Below are 20,254 nucleotides of genomic sequence, written 5' to 3' on the forward strand. Positions count from 1 at the left end.
GTCATCTGCTAGCTTACACTTAACATTCTGATTACATTTACCAATATGTGAGACAGAGCATTTATTAATCGAAATTTGAAGTTGCCCAATAGATGACCATTCAGACACATAGTTGAGATCACTTTGCAAAACAATGGAATTATCTGTAGAATTGAATAATTTTATGTCATCGGCAAAAAGAAGGTAATTGCTTTTAAGTTGATCACATAAATCGTTAATATAGAGCAAAAAAAGTGTGGGACCTAAAACGCTGCCTTGCAGAACACCACTGTTAACTGATAGAGGATTAGCCAACGAGTTCCCTATTTTGACTTTCTGCAGACTGTTGGACAGGAAAGCAGTACTTGTGCAAAGGTCCAGAAATGCCATAAAAGTTTAATTTCAACAGCAGTTTATTGTGTATCACAAAAAGCCTTACAAAAATCTATGTAAATTGCATCAACAGCTTTACCTCGATCAAGACATGTAATGTAGATGTTTTTACAGTGCAAAAGTTGTAAATTACAAGATGAATTTTTCCTAAAGCCAAACGTTTTCCTAAAGCCAAATGTTCCTAAAGCCTAAAGCGTTTTCCTAAAGTTTGTTGGATAGCAAATTATTTGTCTCTAAGCGGTTTGGTTTGACTTGGTTTGAGCATTACTTATAATGGCCTACTATGATAGAAAATATTAAGAAGGGTGTTGTATAATTCCTTTCTAAACTACTTAACAGTTTGGGTAGAAAAAATCAGTTTAGGGTTCAGATTGAGGATTAATTAAATCCATTAACATTCCCAGTTTACCTTGCTCTGCTGAATACTTAAGATAGCAACATTATAATACTAAGGATAAGGAATCTTTCTGGGTAGACTAATGACTAAAATAAAGAGGGCCACATTTTTATCTATAGAAATATAATGTTCTTGAACAAGCATCATTCAAAGAAAGGACAGAACAGGAGAGAGAAAGTACCTCTCTTTTTAAAAGGACATTAGGCAAAGCTTGTAAATAGCATACAAAAATTATAGCTGCTGTTATGACATAAAATAAATTGAAAGGCATTCTAAAATGTGGACTTTTATTGAATTAAATATTAACATAAATAACAAAATGACTACAGAATTGGATGTGGTATTGATTTAAATATTTAATCTGGTTAAAGAAAACACTGTGTGTGGGGGGGTGAATGGGAAGAAGCTGCCTGTGGTTCATTTTGTTCCGTTCAATCTGTTGCATATTTGAGAATTTCATGGGAATTCAAGTGGAGGTCAGAGAGTTTGATGAAGAATGAACAGAGTCCTCATTACTGGTGTGAAGTAAAGGGAGGGAAGTAGATTTGTGGGTTTTAAAGAACACTGACATCTGGAAAAGGGAGCCCAGTGTTTTACTTACTACCTACTAGTGGACATCTGTCTCTTTCACTTTCTTATCCAATTATTTTAAAAAGAAATATCCAATTATTTTAAAAAGAAAATTCTAAAGTTCACTCCATCTTCTTGTTGATGAAAAAAACTTGAAAATGTTGGCAATTTCTTGTAAAAATGACACCAAGCCAAATTCTCATTTGTCTCTTTAGGTCAAACTAAAGAGGGACAGATTATATCTGCTGACTATGTGATATAATGGCTGAAATGCTAAACTAGACCAACTGTCACATGCAAAAGATCAGGAGCAAAAGATCAAAACGTGAAGGTCCAATTAAATTTAATTATTACTAATCATGCTTAGACACAGAAATGAAATATTGGAAGACTGTTATGTTATTATTCTCCTCCTGAACTTTCTCTTCATTAGGCTAAATATACTTGGTTTCCTTAGACATTCCTCATACGTTTTAGCCTCCAGGCCCCTGATCATCTTTGTTGGTCTTCTCTGCACTCTTTCTAAAGCCTTGGCATCTTTTTTGAATTGACCAGAACTAAATGCAATATTCCAAATGTAGTCTCACCAGTGCAGTATAAAGTGGTACTATCACTTTCCATGATCTTGATGCTATCCTTCTATTGATGCATCTTACAACTACATTGGCCTTTTTGGCAGGTGCAGTATACTGCTGACTCATACTTAAGCAGAGATGCACTAAGACACCAAGATCCCTCTCATAGTTACTACTTTTGAGACAGATGCCTCCTATTCTATATTTATACATTTCATTTTTCCTGCCTAAATGAAGGAACTCATTTTTCTCATCAGTAAACTGCATCTTATTGGAATGTTACCTAGCTGGGTCATGAAACATCTACAGAAAAAAAGCAGAAAAACACCTCAGAGAGCACCATGGACCCCACAGTCCACCTCTTCCTCTGTATCATCATATCCTTCTTCCCCTTCCACTCCATAAACCTCACTCTCTTCTATAACTGATGATGTTATCTAGTTGCGTCATGAAACATTTGCAAGAAAACCACCAATCTCAGAGAGCACGACATCTCCCGGAGTCTTTCTCCTCTTCTTCCTCTCTCCATAAACACCATTCTTTTCTAGCACTGTTGATGTTACCTAATTGGGTCATGAAATGTCTTCAACTTGGGTCATGAAAGACCTGCAATGACATTTAAACTGATGGACTTTGGGTTTTATGATTATATTAGATAACTTTTTACTGGATATGTTTTTTAGTTTCAATTATCAATAACTGGGATTTATAGAAAGGAAAAAATGTAATGAACAAATAAATAGCAAAATAGTGAAAGTGCTGATTATTTGTGGTAAAATAAAATACATGCTATGTATATGTTCATATATTTGTGGAAAATATATATAGTATGCATGCAATGCTTTTCTGCATGGACATTGTCGCCAAACTTAGAAATATTTATTTATTTTGTCTCATAGTTATCAGTTTATAACATAGGTTATTTTTATTTCTATTATGCACTATTACAAATAAAAATATAAATGATTAATTTGCCCAACTTGATACTTAACCATGACTCAGTAGGATTTATGAACTTTGTCGCACTAAAGATTATGTGGGTGAGTTTCTACATATCTTAGTTTTGAGATTAAGTGGATAGATTCAGTTGATATGGAGAAGCAATGATCTGCTTATAAGAAATACAAAATAAATTCATTCCTATGATTTACAGATATAGACAACAATGAAGAAATGATGGAATTATTAAACATTTAATGTTTGTGTAAAGGGGCAAGATATTTCCCATATCTGCTGAATTTGCATACTTTTTTCTCAGCTGAGTAACATCACCTTTTAATCCTGTTATTTAGACACTGATACTGAAGAGATACAAACAGTAATGTATATGTATTTGACTACTGATTGATTTTTGAATTGTGCTGTTTTTATTTCACTGAAGCACAAAAGAAAAATGAAATAAAAAGATGAACATATTTTAACATCAACAGGTTTGTGTGATGTGGTTTTAAGGAAAAAGCTGAATGAGGCAATATATTTAGCATCTTATTTTGTGGTTACCTAATACAATTTGAATTTGAAAAGTCCTCTACAGGATCAAATGTTCCAAAGCAAGTAAAAATAAATGTAGATTAGTTCAAAGAACTTGCTTTGCTAAGAGACTGAGCAAAGAAAAAGAAGAAATGGACAATCAAGGCATGCAATTGGGACATAATCTTCTTTCACAAACACAGCTAAACAAAAAATATATTTTAAACAAGAGTTAACAAAGATAGCCTTGATTTTGGATTCAATGTCAATGTTAAAATCTGAATTTCTAATGCAACCAAAATGAAACATTTCAGATATAAACCATTGGGAGCCACAGTCTGAGCTTTAAAGCTGCCTGAGTAACAATCACCATAAATGTTCTCTGTATTGTGAGTATATTCGCAATGGATAAAGCATGGGACTTATATTAAGGTAAGACATATTTTCAGGATTCCTTTTTGTCCAGCTAAAACAGAAAAAATTGTTGGCAATTTTTATGGCATCAAAGCCTCCTCTTTTTCAGTTTAATATCCTTTGTTTTGTTGGACCTTGACATATATTACTCCACCCACTAAGACAGTATATTTTCCCATTAGAGAGAATTTTTGCCATGTTCCACAATCCACACTTACATAGCAGCTATAATCTATATTCTTTTGCCTCTACCCTGTAGAGGTTTAATAGGCAGTTCATGACACTTCCCATATTCTGATGTTTCTACATGCATTATTTAGTTCTTTGTTCATCATTCTTCCTTCCCCATTCCTAGTTTTGTGATACAATGTGTTGCCTTGGTCAGAGTCATTTGTAAATGCTCTCAAATGCTAATTTTCAGGCCTGCTGCTTTCAACCACTTGCACAGTTTAAGAATGCGGTACAGGTCTGGTGTCATGGAGACCAAACATCCTTTAAGATTTTCAATGAATTTATTTGTTTGTGTATTTGTTTACAATCACCTTTTCCTATCCCATTATTCATTTTAATAAAGATATTTTTGAGAAACTACCAGCAAAATTTACACAAATGCATTGAGAAAGAGGCAGGGCAAGGATGACAGGAGAGAATGTAATTTTTATTTTCTTTTTAAAAGGAAAGATGGCCAGATTCTTCTGAATTCACAAACCGATGCATCATGGAATCAGACCTGTAGACAGCCTCACAGAATACTTAGCTATTGGAAAACTTGGAGAAAAGAAATGGAAACACTAACTGACTGACCTTTTCAAATTCCAAACTCACTAACATGCCAACTGGACAGTGTTTAAAGCAATGTTTCTCAACCTTGATCACTTCAAGATGTATGGATTTCAACTTCCAGAATTCTGCATGGCTGGGAGTATGGCTGGCTGGGGAATTCTGGGAGTTGAAGTCCACATATCTTCAAATGGTCAAGACTAAAACAGTGATTTAAAGCAGGGGTCTCCAACCTTGATCACTTGTGGACTTCAACTCCCAGAGTCCCTTAGCCAGCAAAGCAAAGCTGGCTGAGGAACTCTGGGAGTTGAAGTCCACAAGTCTTAAAGGGACCAAGGTTGGAGACCCCTGATTTAAAGAATTTGAGTAACAGCATACTTTAGATCTGAAAAAAAGTTTTAAAAAATATATAAATATTCAGAACAGATTTAAGCATGGATTATTAAGACTCGGGAGATGGAAATGCTGAGATCAGGAAATGACCAAGGAAACTACTGGCTTAGAAATAACAAACAGGCAGTGCTTCAGTAGTTGTAGCTGCCACAAGGCAACATTTGACTTTAAGACAGGGGTGTCCAAACTTGGTCCCTTTAAGACTTGTGGACTTCAACTCCCAGAGTCCCTCAGCCAGCAAAGCTGGCTGAGGAACTCTGGGAGTTGAAGTCCACAAGTCTTAAAGGGACCAAGTTTGGACACCCCTGCTTTAAGAGATACGTGAGTAGATGTTGTACGAAAAGCTATGTTAAATTTCTATGTTAAATCTGGAAATGGTTTGTCTTTTCTACTTCATACTTAGAATTTATTTAGACTTTATTGGAAGATGACATGTTATGTTTTCCTTCATTTTGCAAACTCCCAGCTACTTAAACTTACTGATTTATCATGAGAGGAATGTCTATGTGATGTCCTCCATTGGGATTTATTTGAGAAGCCAGGGAGGTTACAGATGCTATAATATTAGAGAAGATTCTGCAATGGAAAACAGACTACTTATACAAATGCCTCAAAACTAACCAGAAATTTACTTTTATATCCTGCTGTTTTACTAATGTGGGGGCATGAAAGAAGTTTTACCTAACAGGTTTGAAGAAAATAGTTGAAAACAAGGAAGAAATGTTTAACATAATAATAGGAGCCATAATATTTTTCCTGAGTCAGATCAGGTTCATTTATTTCAGCAGCATTGTAAACTAATTGGCAGAAATTCTCCTGTTTTTCCAATATTGTTCTCTCATGCACTATCTGAAATTTTTTAGGATTGAACTTGACCCCATTGCTTAAAATACATCTACCACTCTGCTGGAAATCCTACCCGTATGGAGATGGATTTTAGTTTCTCAAGTTTGTAGTTGAGATGCTACTTGAGGAAGGGCAAATCGATTCTTCTCACCTTTTGTTTCACACACAACAGATCAGGGTGAAATGCTCCCAGTTCAGATCGGCTTGCCCGATCTGGTAGCGATGGTGGTGGGTGGTTTGGAAAACCGGTAGCAAAAATCCCTGGCCCCGCCCCCTGCCTCTGCTGAGCTACGCCATCATCAGAGGGTTTTTTTTTTCTTTTAGCTAAAAACATGCCTTTAAAAAAAAAAGACTTTGAGGATCCCGTGGCTCAGCTGAGATTGTCAGAACCCTTTAAAAGTTTTTTTTTAACAACCTCTTCACCGAAGAGGTTGTAAAAAAAAGAGTTTTAAAAGGCTCCTTTGGCAATCCCAGCTGAATTCCTCATCACCAGAACCTTAAAAAACATGTTTTCTACAAGCTCTTCAGCCGAAGAGCTTGTGGGCTGCAATAAGGCATTTACCAGTTAACTGCTCTTTTCCGGCTGGGAAAGTCATGCTTTACATCAGTTGCATCAGCTAGCAACTGAATCTGCCTGCTTTGCTGGCTGTGGAACTCTGGGAATTGAAGTCCACAAACCTTAAAGTAATTAAGGTTGGAGACCCCTGATCTAAAAAATATAAATAAAATAAAATAATAAAATAAAATAAAATATTTGTGCAGCTTTCTGAGATTTGGTGTATTTCTGTACTGTTTCACTCTAACTACACAAACACAAAAAATCTCACAAAGCTGTATGTGGTATTTTGTGTGTGAGAGAGAGAGAGAGACAGAGAGCCAGTAGTGTTGTGTGTGTTTAAAGTGTGAAAATTGGTTTTTGGTACCTCTTATTGTTTTGTATACTTTGTTTATTATTTTTATTATTTATTGTTATTGGCCATGCCCATCCAGTCATATGACCACCAAGCTACGCCCACCAATTAAGCCACGCCCACAGAACCGGTAGGGAAATTTTTTAGATTTCACCCCTGCAACAGATACATGGTTGTTCATGACAAAATTCAATGACGCTACATGCTTATAATTATTGTATTCTCTTATCACATCAATCAATTTAGTCACTCCTTTAATCCCTATGTAGGCTTCTTGGTTGGTGCCTATGTTGGGAGAGTGCCCATGGCATGGTCTCAAAACTCCAAGTGTAAACACACCACCACCACCCAAAAAAATGTGGGACTGCTGGATTATAGAAGAAAAGTGATGTTTCATAAAACACTCTTCACAATTTCTATACGCATTTTACTTTATTTTTTTATTATAATTGTAGAGGATGGAAACTGAAGATGACCAAATGGCACTATTCCAAAACAAACCCTTCTATTGATGAAACTAACATGTTTTATTGGCACCAAGTGCAGTACAGCAGGAGTGAAATGCTCCCGGTTCAGACCAATTCGCCCGATCTGGTAGCGATGGTGGCTGCAGGTTCGGAGGACAGGTAGCAAAAATCCCCGGCCCCTCTCCCTGCTTCTGCTCAGCTGGATCATCAGCAGAGGGTTTTTTTTAAACTTTTAAAAGCAGTTTTTCTTCAGCTGAAAACATGCCTTTAAAAGTAAAAAAAAAAAGCCTTTGAGGATCCCACGGCTCAGCTGAGATCAGCAGAGCCTTTAAACTTTTTTTAAACAAAAGTTTTAAACGGCTCCTCTGGCGATCTCATCTGAGTGCCTCATCACCAGAACCTTTAAAAACATGTTTTCTACAAGCTCTTTAGCCGAAGAGCTTGTTAAAACAATTATTTTAAGTGGTTCTGGGCTGCTATGAGGGAAATTCAGCTGTGATTGTCAGAGGAGCTTTTAAAATCTTTTTTTCCTCTGGCAATCCCAGATGAGTTGCCTGATCATCACAGGCTTTTAAAATCATTTTTTAACAGCACCCACTTACAAGAGCCCCCACCCATGCCCACCCAATGCCCCCTCCTCATTTACCTATAATTACTGCTCCTTTCAGGCTGGCAATGCCATGCTTTACTTCAGCTACTGATTACAGCCTGCTTTGACTGCCTGCTTTGCTGAATGAGGAACTCTGGGAGTTGAAGTCCACAAACCTTAAAGTTATTAAGGTTGGAGATCCCTGATCTAAAAAAATAAATAAATAAAATAATAAAATAAAATATTTGCGCAGCTTTCTGAGATTTGGTGTGTTTCTGTAGTGTTTCACTCTAACTACACAAACACACAGAATCTCACAAAGCTGTATGTGGCATTTTGTGTGTGTGTGTGAGTGAATCAGTTGTGTTGTGTGTGTGTAAAGTGTGAAAGTGTGAGGTTCCTGCTTGTTGCAGGGGCCATTTTGGGTGAAGTGCAGCTGCTTTTACATTGTGTGTGAGTCAGTTGTGTTGTGTGTGTGTAAAGAGTGAAAGTTGGTTTTTGGTACCTCTTATTGTTTTGTATACTTTGTTTATTATTTTTATTATTTATTGTTATTGGCCATGCCCACCCAGTCATCTGACCACCAAGCCACATCCACCAATTAAGCCATGCCCACAGAACCAGTAGGAAAAATTTTTAGATTTCACCCCTGCAGTATAGTATAGTATGTTATGTTAAGATTCAACGGTGCCCAGGAATCTGAGATTTGATTCCACAACTGCTTTATGAAACCTGGGAAATGAATATTCTTTATCAGGGTATTTTATCGTTGAAATAATTATTTTTATTTTTATTTTATTTTGTCATATCAGTATATATAGGCATTAACATGAAATGAAATAGCTATATAATATATAAGCATATATATGAGCATAAGTATGTAATAACTATATTAATTGGATATAATGAAAAGAAACAATAGGACAGGAATAGTAGGCACTTTTGTGCTCTTATGTACGTTCTTTACAGTCCTCTTAGGAATGGGGTAAGGTCAATACTTTCCACTAATATAGCAGTATAATCTTTGATAAAGCTTTCACGACCAGTTCCCTTCCCAACCTTTGGTCACTAGCCACAGTCATCCCAATCTTCAAAAAAGGAGACCCCAGCTTAGTTGAAAATTACAGATCAATCTCTCTATGCTGCATCACCTGCAAAGTAATGGAATCAATCATCAACCAATCCATTACCTTCCACTTAGAAATAAACAACTTACTGTTTAATAAACAATTTGGTTTCAGAAAAAAATTATGTAACTTACAACTTCTTCACTGAAAAAACATATGGACTACAAATCTTGATCAAGGCAAAGCAACAGATGCAATCTACATAGACTTCTGCAAAGCTTTTGACTAAGTAGTACATGATAATCTTCTCCTAAAACTAAAATCCTATGGCATTTCAGGACCCCTTCACAATTGGATATCTGCTTTTCTGTCTAACAGACAACAAGTGGTTAAGGTTGGTAGTGCTATATCAAATCCTGTTCCTGTCAAGAGTGGCGTTCCTCAAGGTAGCGTTCTTGGACCAACACTCTTCATACTATACATAAATGATCTTTGTGACCATATCTCAAGTAATTGTGTTATCTTTGCTGACGATGTCAAACTATTTAACACCACAGACAATACATCTACCATTCAAAAAGACCTTGATCATCTAATCGCTTGGTCTAAAACTTGGCAACTCCAAATCTTAACAAGCAAATGCTCAGTCTTACATATTGGAAAAAAGAACCTAAACACTAAATACATGGTTGATGGACATTATCTTACTGATGACCCCCACCCTGTTAAAGACCTTGGAGTTTTTATATCAAATGATCTAAGTGCCAAAGCTCACTGCAACTACATAGCAAAAAAGGCTCTAAGAGTTGTAAACCTAATCTTGCATAGCTTCTTTTCCAAAAACACTACACTACTAACCAGAGCATATAAAACATTTGCTAGGCCAATTCTTGAATACAGCTCGCCTGTCTGGAACCCACACCACATTTCTGACATCAATACAATTGAACGCATCCAGAAACATTTTACAAAAGAGTTCTCCACTCCTCTGAAAACAACAAAATACCTTATCCCACCAGACTTGAAATCCTAGGTTTAGAAAACTTATAACTCTGTCGCCTTCGACAAGACCTAAGTTTAACTCATAGAATCATCTATTGTAATGTCCTTCCTGTTAAAGACTACTTCAGCTTCAACTTCAATAATACAAGAGCAACCAATAGATTTAAATTTAATGTTAACCGCTTCAATCTAGATTGCAGAAAATATGACTTCTGTAACAGAGTTATCAGTGCTTAGAACACATTACCTGACTCTGTGGTCTCTTCTCATAATCCCAAAAGTTTTAACCAAAAACTATCTACTGTTAACCTCACCCCATTCCTAAAAGGACTATAAGGGGTGTGCATAAGAGCACAAACGTGCCTACCGTTCCTGTCCTATTGTTTTTTCTTATATATATATATATGCTTATACTTCCTTATACTTCCTCATATATATGTTTATATACTATATAATCTTTTTGTGTGATGCTTATGTATATTGTTATGACAAAATAAATAAATAAATAAAATAAAAATAAAATAGATAGTTAAAGATTTTGGGATTTTGAGAAGAGACCACAGAGTCAGATAGTGTGTTCCAAGTGTTAATGACTCTGTTACAGAAATCATATTTTCTGCTATCAAGTTTGAAGCAGTTAACATTAAGTTTATATCTATTATTTGCTCTTGTATTGTTGTGATTGAAGCTGAAGTAGTTTTCAACAGGAAGGACATTGCAATAGATGATTCTATAAGTTAAGCACAGGTCCTGTCGGAGATGGCGGAGTTCTAAGTTTTCTAAACCTAGGATTTCTAGTCTGGTGGCATAAAGTATTTTGTTGTTTTTCTTAGAAGGAAAACTTTTGTCTTCTACGGGAAAAGTATTTTGGGCTTTATAATATTCCATTGGGGGGGGGGGCTCAGTGGCTAAGAATCTCTAGTGCCACATAATGGGGTGAGCTCCTGTTACTTGTCCCAGTTTCTGCCAACCTAATCTAAGTTTGAAAGCACATAAAAAATGCAAGTAGAAAAATAGGGACCACCTTTGGTGGGAAAGTAACAGCGTTCTGTGCGCCTTTGGTGTTTAGTCATGCTGGCCACATGACCATGGAGATGTCTTCGGACAGTGCTGGCTCTTTGGCTTTGAAACGGAGATGAACACCACTCCCTAGAGTCGTGAATGACTAGCACATATGTGTGAAGGGAACCTTTACCTTTACCTTTTAATATTCCATTGTCAACCTTCAGGTTGGCATGACCATTTTTTTTTGGAGGAAGATATGAAATATTAGGGGCTTATTGAGTTTGAAACTTGCTCTGCATGGGATTTATTGGTGAGACAGAATACAAAATACAGGAGTGAAGCAAGGAGCATGAGCCCTGCTAAGACTGATGAAGAAAGACAAGAAGCAGTCAAGAGTAACGAAGAATGACCAAGAAAAGCCAAGGCAGCAACCAGAATTGTAAAGGATTTATTGAGATGTGGAGGCACTGAAGCAAAGCAGCAGACTGTAGCTGCTGGCAGATGCCAAGTTATAAGCAGGATTTAGAGTTCTGTCTACTTACCAAGAAGTTATTTCCAGGCAGTACTTCTCAGTTGGGCTAAAATTTTCAATCTCAGTACACAACATGAGTTTAATATTTACAAGTCCTGACTGGTTCTCCTGACCTTAGGACAGGAGAAAAGGAGTTCATGATCACAGCTGGATAGGACTTCAGAATTTGGATATCTTACTTTTGTATCTCCTTCATGGCATCCAATATAAGAAAAACTGATCTGACAAAGAACAAATTGTTACTCTTTTTGAAGATGAAAACATGTATAGTATGTTGATCATGTAATGGATTAATATTAAAATTGAACTCTTTTACAGAACAAACATGCAGATAATATATTTTGAATTTGTATTTTTTCTGTAACTTAGTTTAGTACAATACATTTTAAAAAGTTGTGCAGATTGAAACTATCAAACATGTTATTCTGTATTTACACAGAATATTGCTTTATACAGAATATTGAAATGCTGTAACTAAAACATTCCTGATTAGCAAAACAGGATTAATCAAAAATAGTATAATTTCTACTTTATGACATTAACCCTGAAATAACAGAAAAAGTTGAAAGCTTTTGCGTCATGAAAAATCAAGCAAAGAATGAAGAGCTGAATCTGTCAGCTAGAATGGATGGCCAGAAATGGCTTGGCTCAGCATTAACCACGGGTTATTTTTCAACTTCTTGTTTTATGGTTTAGTGTGCACTTGCCAGATAAAAGTTTATACTATCTGATTTCTAGTTTTAACCTTTTTTTACCTTTTGTTCTACATGTGTAGCCTGAATAAGCATCCTAGCATTTTTTTATTTGTCTTTCAGCCAAAATCTATGTTTGCATATACCTTTTCTAATTACTCTCATATTGTTAATTTAGTTTGGGATATTTGAACAGCAGTTCCCTTGTGCTGGTTAATGATGCAATAAAATTATTTCTTACATTGTAAACTGACGCATTGTAACACTTTGCTTCCGTCTTAATGATTTTGACATTATCACCCTGCAGACTCTGCTGCTGTTAAGGAAGACCGGGACCATAAGCTAAATTGAGAAGTGGACAAAATGCTGGGAAAAGGAAAGGTCCTTGTATGCTGCTTCAAGGAATTTATGTGGAGATATAGTATGTGTTAAGACAACAGGAGTTAAGAGCAATAGCAATGGAACTTAGACTTATATACTGCTTCACAGTGCTTTATTATTTTTTTTAATTTTATTTTGTCACAACAGTATATATAAGCATAAGCATGAAACAACTATACAACATATAAGCGTATATATAATGAAAGGAAACAATAGGACAGGAACGGTAGGCACTTTTGTGCTCTTATGCACGCTCCTTATAGTCCTCTTAGGAATGGGGTGAGGTCAGTGGTAGACAGTTTTTGGTTAAAGCTTTTGGGAGTTTGAGAAGAAACCACAGAGTCAGGTAGTGTGTTCCAAGTGTTAACAACTCTGTTACAAAAGTCGTATTTTCTGCAATCAAGATTGAAGCGGTTAACATTAAGTTTGAATCTATTGTTTGCTCTTGTATTATTGTGATTGAAGCTGAAGTAGTCTTTAACAGGAAGAACATTGCAATAGATGATTCTGTGTGTTAAACACAGGTCTTGTCGGAGTCGGCAGAGTTCTAAGTTATCATTCTAAGTTATCATTCTCTCTAAGCGGTTACAGACTCAGCATATTACCCTCAATAATCTGGCTCCTCATTTTACTGACCTCAGAAGGATGGAAGACTGAGTCAACCTTGAGCTGCTCAGAATTGAATTCCTGGAGTGAGCATTGAGTTAGCCTGCAGTACTGCATTCTAACCACTGTGCCACCAAGGCTCATTAAGCATCAATTAAGCAACAGTCAAGGAAAAAAATACTTTTTGATATTTCAGAAAATAAGTACCCTGCATCAACTAATAAATGCCCGCTAGCTATTGCTCCAGCCTACTTGACTTTATTCTTGTGAAGCAATGAAGATCAAGTCACTTCCAGGAACTCCACAAATGGTGAGTTCTGTCCTACCTAGAATGAATCTGCTGTGTATAAGGAAACAGTTTTGTGTCAGCATATCTATTAAAACTGTTACACTTCTGTTGAATTATTGTTGCAAAACACCGAACTGATTAAAATAAAATACAAATCTCCTTAATCCTGAACATAGAGCATGATGAATATTTCAGCTGCTGGCTCTTATTACATGTTCTATAAATCAGAAGATCAAGAAAAACTGTGCTTCCTATAGCAGAATCTTATAGTTGAAGGTAACCTGAGGCACTAGTTCTTACTTCAGTCAGATCAAGATAAGGAATATAAAGTAACTCCATCATTATAATAGTTCCTCTTTGAAGCAGAAGGAAAATACGAACTGTGCTAGGAGGACTCCAAGGCAAACAAAAATATTCTGTTCTTCCACATGGAGGAATTGTGGATTGGTTAGAAAACATTCCAGATGTATCTATTCTCATAACATCATCTATTCTCATCAACTGTGCTTAGCTAATGTTATTTCTTGTTTGGCTATGGTGACATCGAAACTGCAACACAGCTTACTTATTCTTTTGCAATGCATCAACATTCAACAACTTTGCAGAATTTGTATGGGATTTTTTTTTTCACACTAGAGGCAACTCCTAGCTCTAAACTCCTAGCCTTCTTCAAGCTCAGGATGCTGTCTGGAAAAAGTTGAAGTCTGCAACTCATGAAGTTGCCAAGCTTGAGAAAGACTGATACTAGATACTGGAAATTAAGGCTTGATGGCTGCAAAATTCAACTTTTCCCCCCTAAACTCAGCAAGACAAATTCATGCAATATGAATTAGTTTGCAGGTAGACTGCTAGCAATTTCTTTTATTATTTTATGGATTGAGAATGACAGGTGTTAATTTTAATTTCATAACTTATGGCTGTTGGGGGTAAAGCACTGATTGACATACTTTGTTCCTTATTCCAGTGTTTCATAGTCAGTACTAGGGATATGGCCATTGGTTGGACTGATTTTTTTAAAATTGGGACACTATAGAATGAAAATATTGATAGTATGGGTTGGAACTCTTGATAAGATTCATTGTTAATGAATTTTTGAAAACAAGAACAGGAATTGAATAAATCAATGAACTTAGAAAGCTTTGCTCTCAGCATTCTGGTTGTTTTCCAATGTTCCTTCTATTCTATTTTTTCTAGTTTACAGGGATTCACCATATTTCTTTTAAGTAACTTTTAAGAAGTGAAATGATGGCATGTTTTCATGGCCAAAGTTAAGTATTGTATTTTGTTGTTATACAATCTGTATGATAATAAGAATTTATGTACATTATAATTGTAATACAGCATACCTGGAAGGTATTTAATTGGGAAAGCATATTCAAAAGTGTATCAAAAAAACAACAACCCTGCAGACTATTGAAAGAAATACTATAAATGCTGTTTGATCAAAGACTATTTATCTATCTACACATAATGCCTCCCACAAAACTGGATTTTCATAAACAACATTCTAAATCTAAAAAAAACTTTATATAATAAAATTATTACACCTTAGATATTTGATTGTAAAAGATGGGGTAGTGCTTTTGTTTTCTATCTTCTGGATAGTTTAATCATGTAGATTTCCCTTTGCAAATATTCCAATAGCCACTAGAGGACACCATCCTTCTTTAAACTTCCTATATTTTCTTTTCTTTTTTTAAAAAAAGAAAATCTATAAAATATCTCTAATATTATAAATGTTGACTACAGCATACAAACTACAGGGGAGGAAATGCCAGGATGCCTCCTTTCAAACACCTCACCACCTAACCTTCCTATACCCAGAGAGAGAAAGACACACATACCTCCAGCAAGAATCAAGTTCCCCAATTATTTATGCAGCATACATACACGTTGCATACAAATGAAGCAGTAATAGGCAAGTCCAGAGATTAGCTTGAAAGTCTTTCATTTGTTGATATATCTGCATGTATGTGGTGTTAGTTGGCTTTAAAATGGAGCAAACCACATTTACAAGGTAGCTATGGAAACATAACTAAAATCATGCTGAGCCAGTTCTTGCAGCCAGAGAACACTGTTGACGGAGGAAAGTTTTCTCTCTCTCTCTCTTATAAATAATACAATGTGAGGTGTGCTGCCAACATAATCAATACATTAGCAACTAGAAGAAAGGAGGTTTTGAGCAAACAGCTCTGGCAGAGGGAATGGCAGTATCTGAAAACAGACCAATGGAACCAGGTCTGCATTTCCTGACTCTGTGGTGAGGAAAAGGCCAAGTCCTTTCTGGCACTCCTATACCTTTATGTGATGCAAACAGTTGTAAGCAGGGCTGCATGTGTTTGTACAGATGGACAGACAGATAGATAAATTTTATATTCTTCTAGGGGAACAAACTGCAAAGAAAGGAGTGCGTGTGTAAACCATCTTTACATGTTGAGGGAAAGTGTGAAGAAAGAGTATAGTGACTGGAGCCTTTTAGGAGAGAATTGCTGATTTGATTAGAATTGCTGATTTAATCCAATTTAATAATTTGAATCAGTCTGACACATAGATTCAAAGTATGTACCAATCTGGATACAAAGTACATATCAATTTGGTATAATTTTTCAAAATGATAGGGTTTTTAAGGACATCCATTTCAATTCATTTGTTCAGTCCAAATTGTCAATCCAATTCAGAAAATCGTTTTTATTTGCAGATTTGATCAAGTGGTCCTTGACTTAAATATCCAAATCAGAATTTTGACCAGTCCCATTGTTTCCCTTGGAGCTAAGGTTGACAAGAAGAGATGCAACAGAGTTATGAAAAAACATGCATGGCCTGGAAAATATTGATAGGAATGAGATTTTTCCCTCCCTCATGATATTAAATTCAAATTATCTACTGAAACTAAATGCAGAAAAATTTTGCACACATGCATACAACAATACTGTTATATCTTCAAAATTCCTGCTATCAGACATTATGATGGTCACCAGTTTAGGCACAATTTAAAAGGGACTGGGATAAAGCCATACAATGTTCTGTTAAATGCTATGAGGCTTAATGGCTGTCACTCTGTCTCTGTAATCAATGGGTAACATGCCCTAAATGCCAAATGGTAGGGAACAACAGTGAAAAAGAGTTATTTCCCTTCTGTTATTTTCCCTGGATTAATCTGGCCACCACAGGCTACAGAATACTAGGTTAGTTCAGCTCTTGGCTGATCCAATAGGTCCTATTTCTGCTAGAAAGTCTTCCTTATCAAATATGCAGTATCCTGCAACTACCAAAACAGCCAATACAATATTGGACTGCCTCAACAGAGCTATAGTTCTACTATATGCTGCACCTGAAGTCCTGTCTACACTTTTGTTTGCCATAATGTAAGAAGAATGCTGAGGAACTGGAACAAAGAGGCTGAGGGTCTTGGAGGCTAAATCCTATGGTGAGTGATTAAAACCATTGTATGTTCTAAGGCACGGGTGTCAAACTCGAAGCATCACGTTGTCATCACATGACATTGTGACTTTTTCCCCCCTTCGCTAAACTGGGGGAGGACACGGCCAGTGTGTGACACATCTGGCCTGCAGGCCATGAGTTTGACAACCCTGTTTTAAGGTGAAGTATCATAGCTGTCTTCAATATTGTCAGAGAAAATAGGATATGGATTTATTTTCCATAAATTTCCATAATTCCCAAGGTTAGGGCAATTACCAAATGAATAGAAGCTTTACAGAGAAAGATCCAAACTTGAAATAAGGAGGAAGTTCACAATCATGGGAGTTATTAAACAGTGGAATAGGCTGCCTTCTGGAGGCATGTGTGCTGTACCTCTGGAAGCTTTCCAAGAAAAATTAGACAGCCATTTTTCTGTGATGGTCTGACGATTCCTGCCTTGGACTGAGAATTAGACCAGAAGGCACCCAAGTCTCTTTGATTCTAAGGTATAAACTTCTAAAAGTTAGTGGATGAATATCTGTGTAGCTTTTACTAGCTTTATAATCCAGACACAAACTGGTTTATTATGTGAGGAATGATTAGTCAATTTCTTTTCAGATATAATACACTGGGAAAATTCAGAAACAAGAATGCAATTTAACCTGTACTGTGTAGACTAAATAAGATCAATTATTCTTATAAGCCTTAGATCCCTATCTAGCTGCTCACAAGTAAATTATACATAAAATATAAGTTTTCATTCTGTAATTTGGATTTTTTTTTTAATAGAATAGAATTCTTTATTGGCCAAGTGTGATTGGACACAAGGAATTTGTCTTGATGGATATGCTCTCAGTGTACATAAAAGAAAATATACATCAAGAATTTATATACTTTTTCCATCTTCTACTGGAGAAGTAGGCAACTTGCTATTCCTCTGACATTTTGTTTGACTACTATCATATTCCCTGATCACCAGCCAGGAAATTTGGGAAATGGAGTATAAAATCTAGAAGGAGCCAAGTTGTCTACTCTTATTCTGTTGTTATATTTGATCTTGTGTTCTGTTGATTCAATTTAGTCACTAAAGGGTCTTCATAGCAAAATATTATTTCTGACAATAGGTTTAAGCAAATCCTTAGAAAATAGCATTGCAAAACACTCCTTTTGAATGAGTTGCACAATTCTATCTGGAAATCACTTTTGGAAGCTTTCTTGCTTTTCTTGAAAAAGAAAGGCAGCTGGTTCACATATTATTCAAAGATGTAAAAAGGAAAAAATAATCTTGATACTCAAAATGTTGAAAGTTTGTCAGTATGAAAATGCCTTTGGGAAGCCTCTGTGGTATACTAGCAAAATGAACTACATAAGATCTACCCAAATTCCATTATTTCAGTCCCAATAAGGTGCACGTTCTTATTCATCGAAATGAACGCACTGAGGAAAATATAGTTATTGATGCTTGTAGCTATAGATATGCATTTATTTGCAGTTTACCTTGCATTTTGGAGTTTGCATTTTGCAGTTTACCTTGCATTTTGGAGTTTGATGCTGTGACTCCCGAGGACATGGACAGGATACTGAGGAGGCTGAATGCGACCACCTGTTTACTGGACCCGTGTCCCTCCTGGTTGGTACTGGCCACACAGGAGGTTACACGAGGCTTGCTCCTGGGAATTATTAACGCTTCTTTGATGGAGGGTGTCTTTCCCACCGCCTTGAAAGAGGTGGTGGTGAGGCCCCTCCTCAAGAAGCCTTCCTTGGACCCAGCTGTTTTAGCAAACTATCATCTGGTCTCCAACCTTCGCTTTGTGGCGAAGGTTGTTGAGAGTGTGGTAGCATGTCAGTTTCCCTAGTACCTGGAGGAAACTGTCTATCTAGACCCGTTCCAGTCCGGCTTCGGCCTGGGTACAGCACGGAGACGACTGTCGTGTCCCACTCCTCCGCTGACGGAGGGAAATCCGAATCAGGCTTGCCTCTGCAGCTCTGCCCAAAGTCCTAGCAAAGTCCTCAGAGCAGGCAGGAGACCAGCAAGTGACTTCAGCAAGATAAGTTCGACTTTTGCCTGACTCAGAGACTGCCAGAAAGCAGATCCTTTATATAGGCCATGGGGTGTGGCTCCATGACTCAGCACTCATTAAGGCCTGCCCCTCCCTTCCTTCTGTTGCCTCCGCCTATCCAGCCTTTTGATGCGAGGGTCACACCAATCAGCAGCTGTTGGGAATAAACCCTCCTCAGGCTCACATGCTGTGGAGGAGGGGGAGGGGTCTAGCTGCTCCGTTTGCCTGGGCACGGAGTCAGGGCTGGGGCCGGGAGATGCTCCTTCTTCTGCAGTTTGTGTGGGCATGGAGCCAGGACTTGGGCCGGGAGGCATACATTCCTCAGTGTTCGGGAGCAGGTAAGAAGGCCCCGGCTGCTCTGAGGGCGGGCAAGACACAACAACGACTTTGGTCACGTTGGTTGATGATCTCTGGAGGGCTTGGGACAGGGGTTGTTCCTCTGTCCTGGTCTTATTAGATCTCTCAGCGGCTTTTGATACCATCAACCATGGTATCCTGCTGCGGCGGTTGGGGGGTTTGGGGGGCATCATTTTTCGGTGGTTCTCCTCCTATCTCTCTGACCGTTCACAGACGGTGTTGGCAGGGGAGGCAGAGATCGACCTCGAGGCACCTCATATGTGGGGTGCCACAGGGGTCGGTTCTCTCGCCCCTCCTGTTCAACATCTATATGAAGCCGCTGGGTGAGACAATCCGTGGTTTTAGGGTGAGATGTCATCTATATGCTGATGACACCCAGCTGTACATTTCCATCCCAAACCACCCCAATGAAGCCGCCGAAGTGATGTCCCAGTGTCTGGAAGCCATGCGGGTCTGGATGGGGAAGAACAGGCTTCAGCTCAACCCCATCTTGGAGGGGTTGAGCTAAAGCCTGTTCTTCCCTATCCAGACCCGCATGGCTTCCAGACACTGGGGAAGAACAGGCTTCAGCTCAACCCCTCCAAGATGGCGTGGCTGTGGATGCTGGCATCCCGGTACAGCCAACTGATTCCATTGTTGTCTGTTGGGGGCAAATCATTGGCCCCCAGGGAGAGGGTTCGCAACTTAGGCATTCTCCTGGATGATTAGCTGTCTTTAGAAGATCATATGATGGCCATCGCCAGGGGAGCTTTTTATCAGGTGCGCCTGATTCACCAGTTGTGTCCCTTCCTGGACCAGGAGACCCTATGCACGATCACTCATGCCCTTGTCACTTCCCGCCTGGACTACTGCAATGCTCTCTACATGGGGCTCCCCTTGAAGAGCACCAGGAAGCTCCAGCTGGTCCAGAATGCGGCTGCACAGGTGATAGAAGGAGCACCACAATGCTCCCCTGTAACACCTGTCCTGCGCAGGCTGCACTGGCTGCCGGTAGTCTTCCGGGTGCAATTCAAGGTGTTGGTCATCACCTTTAAAGCGCTCCATGGCACAGGACCGGGT

This window comes from Ahaetulla prasina, chromosome 6 (genome assembly GCF_028640845.1).
Source record: "Ahaetulla prasina isolate Xishuangbanna chromosome 6, ASM2864084v1, whole genome shotgun sequence".
In the NCBI taxonomy this organism is placed as follows: Eukaryota; Metazoa; Chordata; class Lepidosauria; order Squamata; family Colubridae; genus Ahaetulla; species Ahaetulla prasina.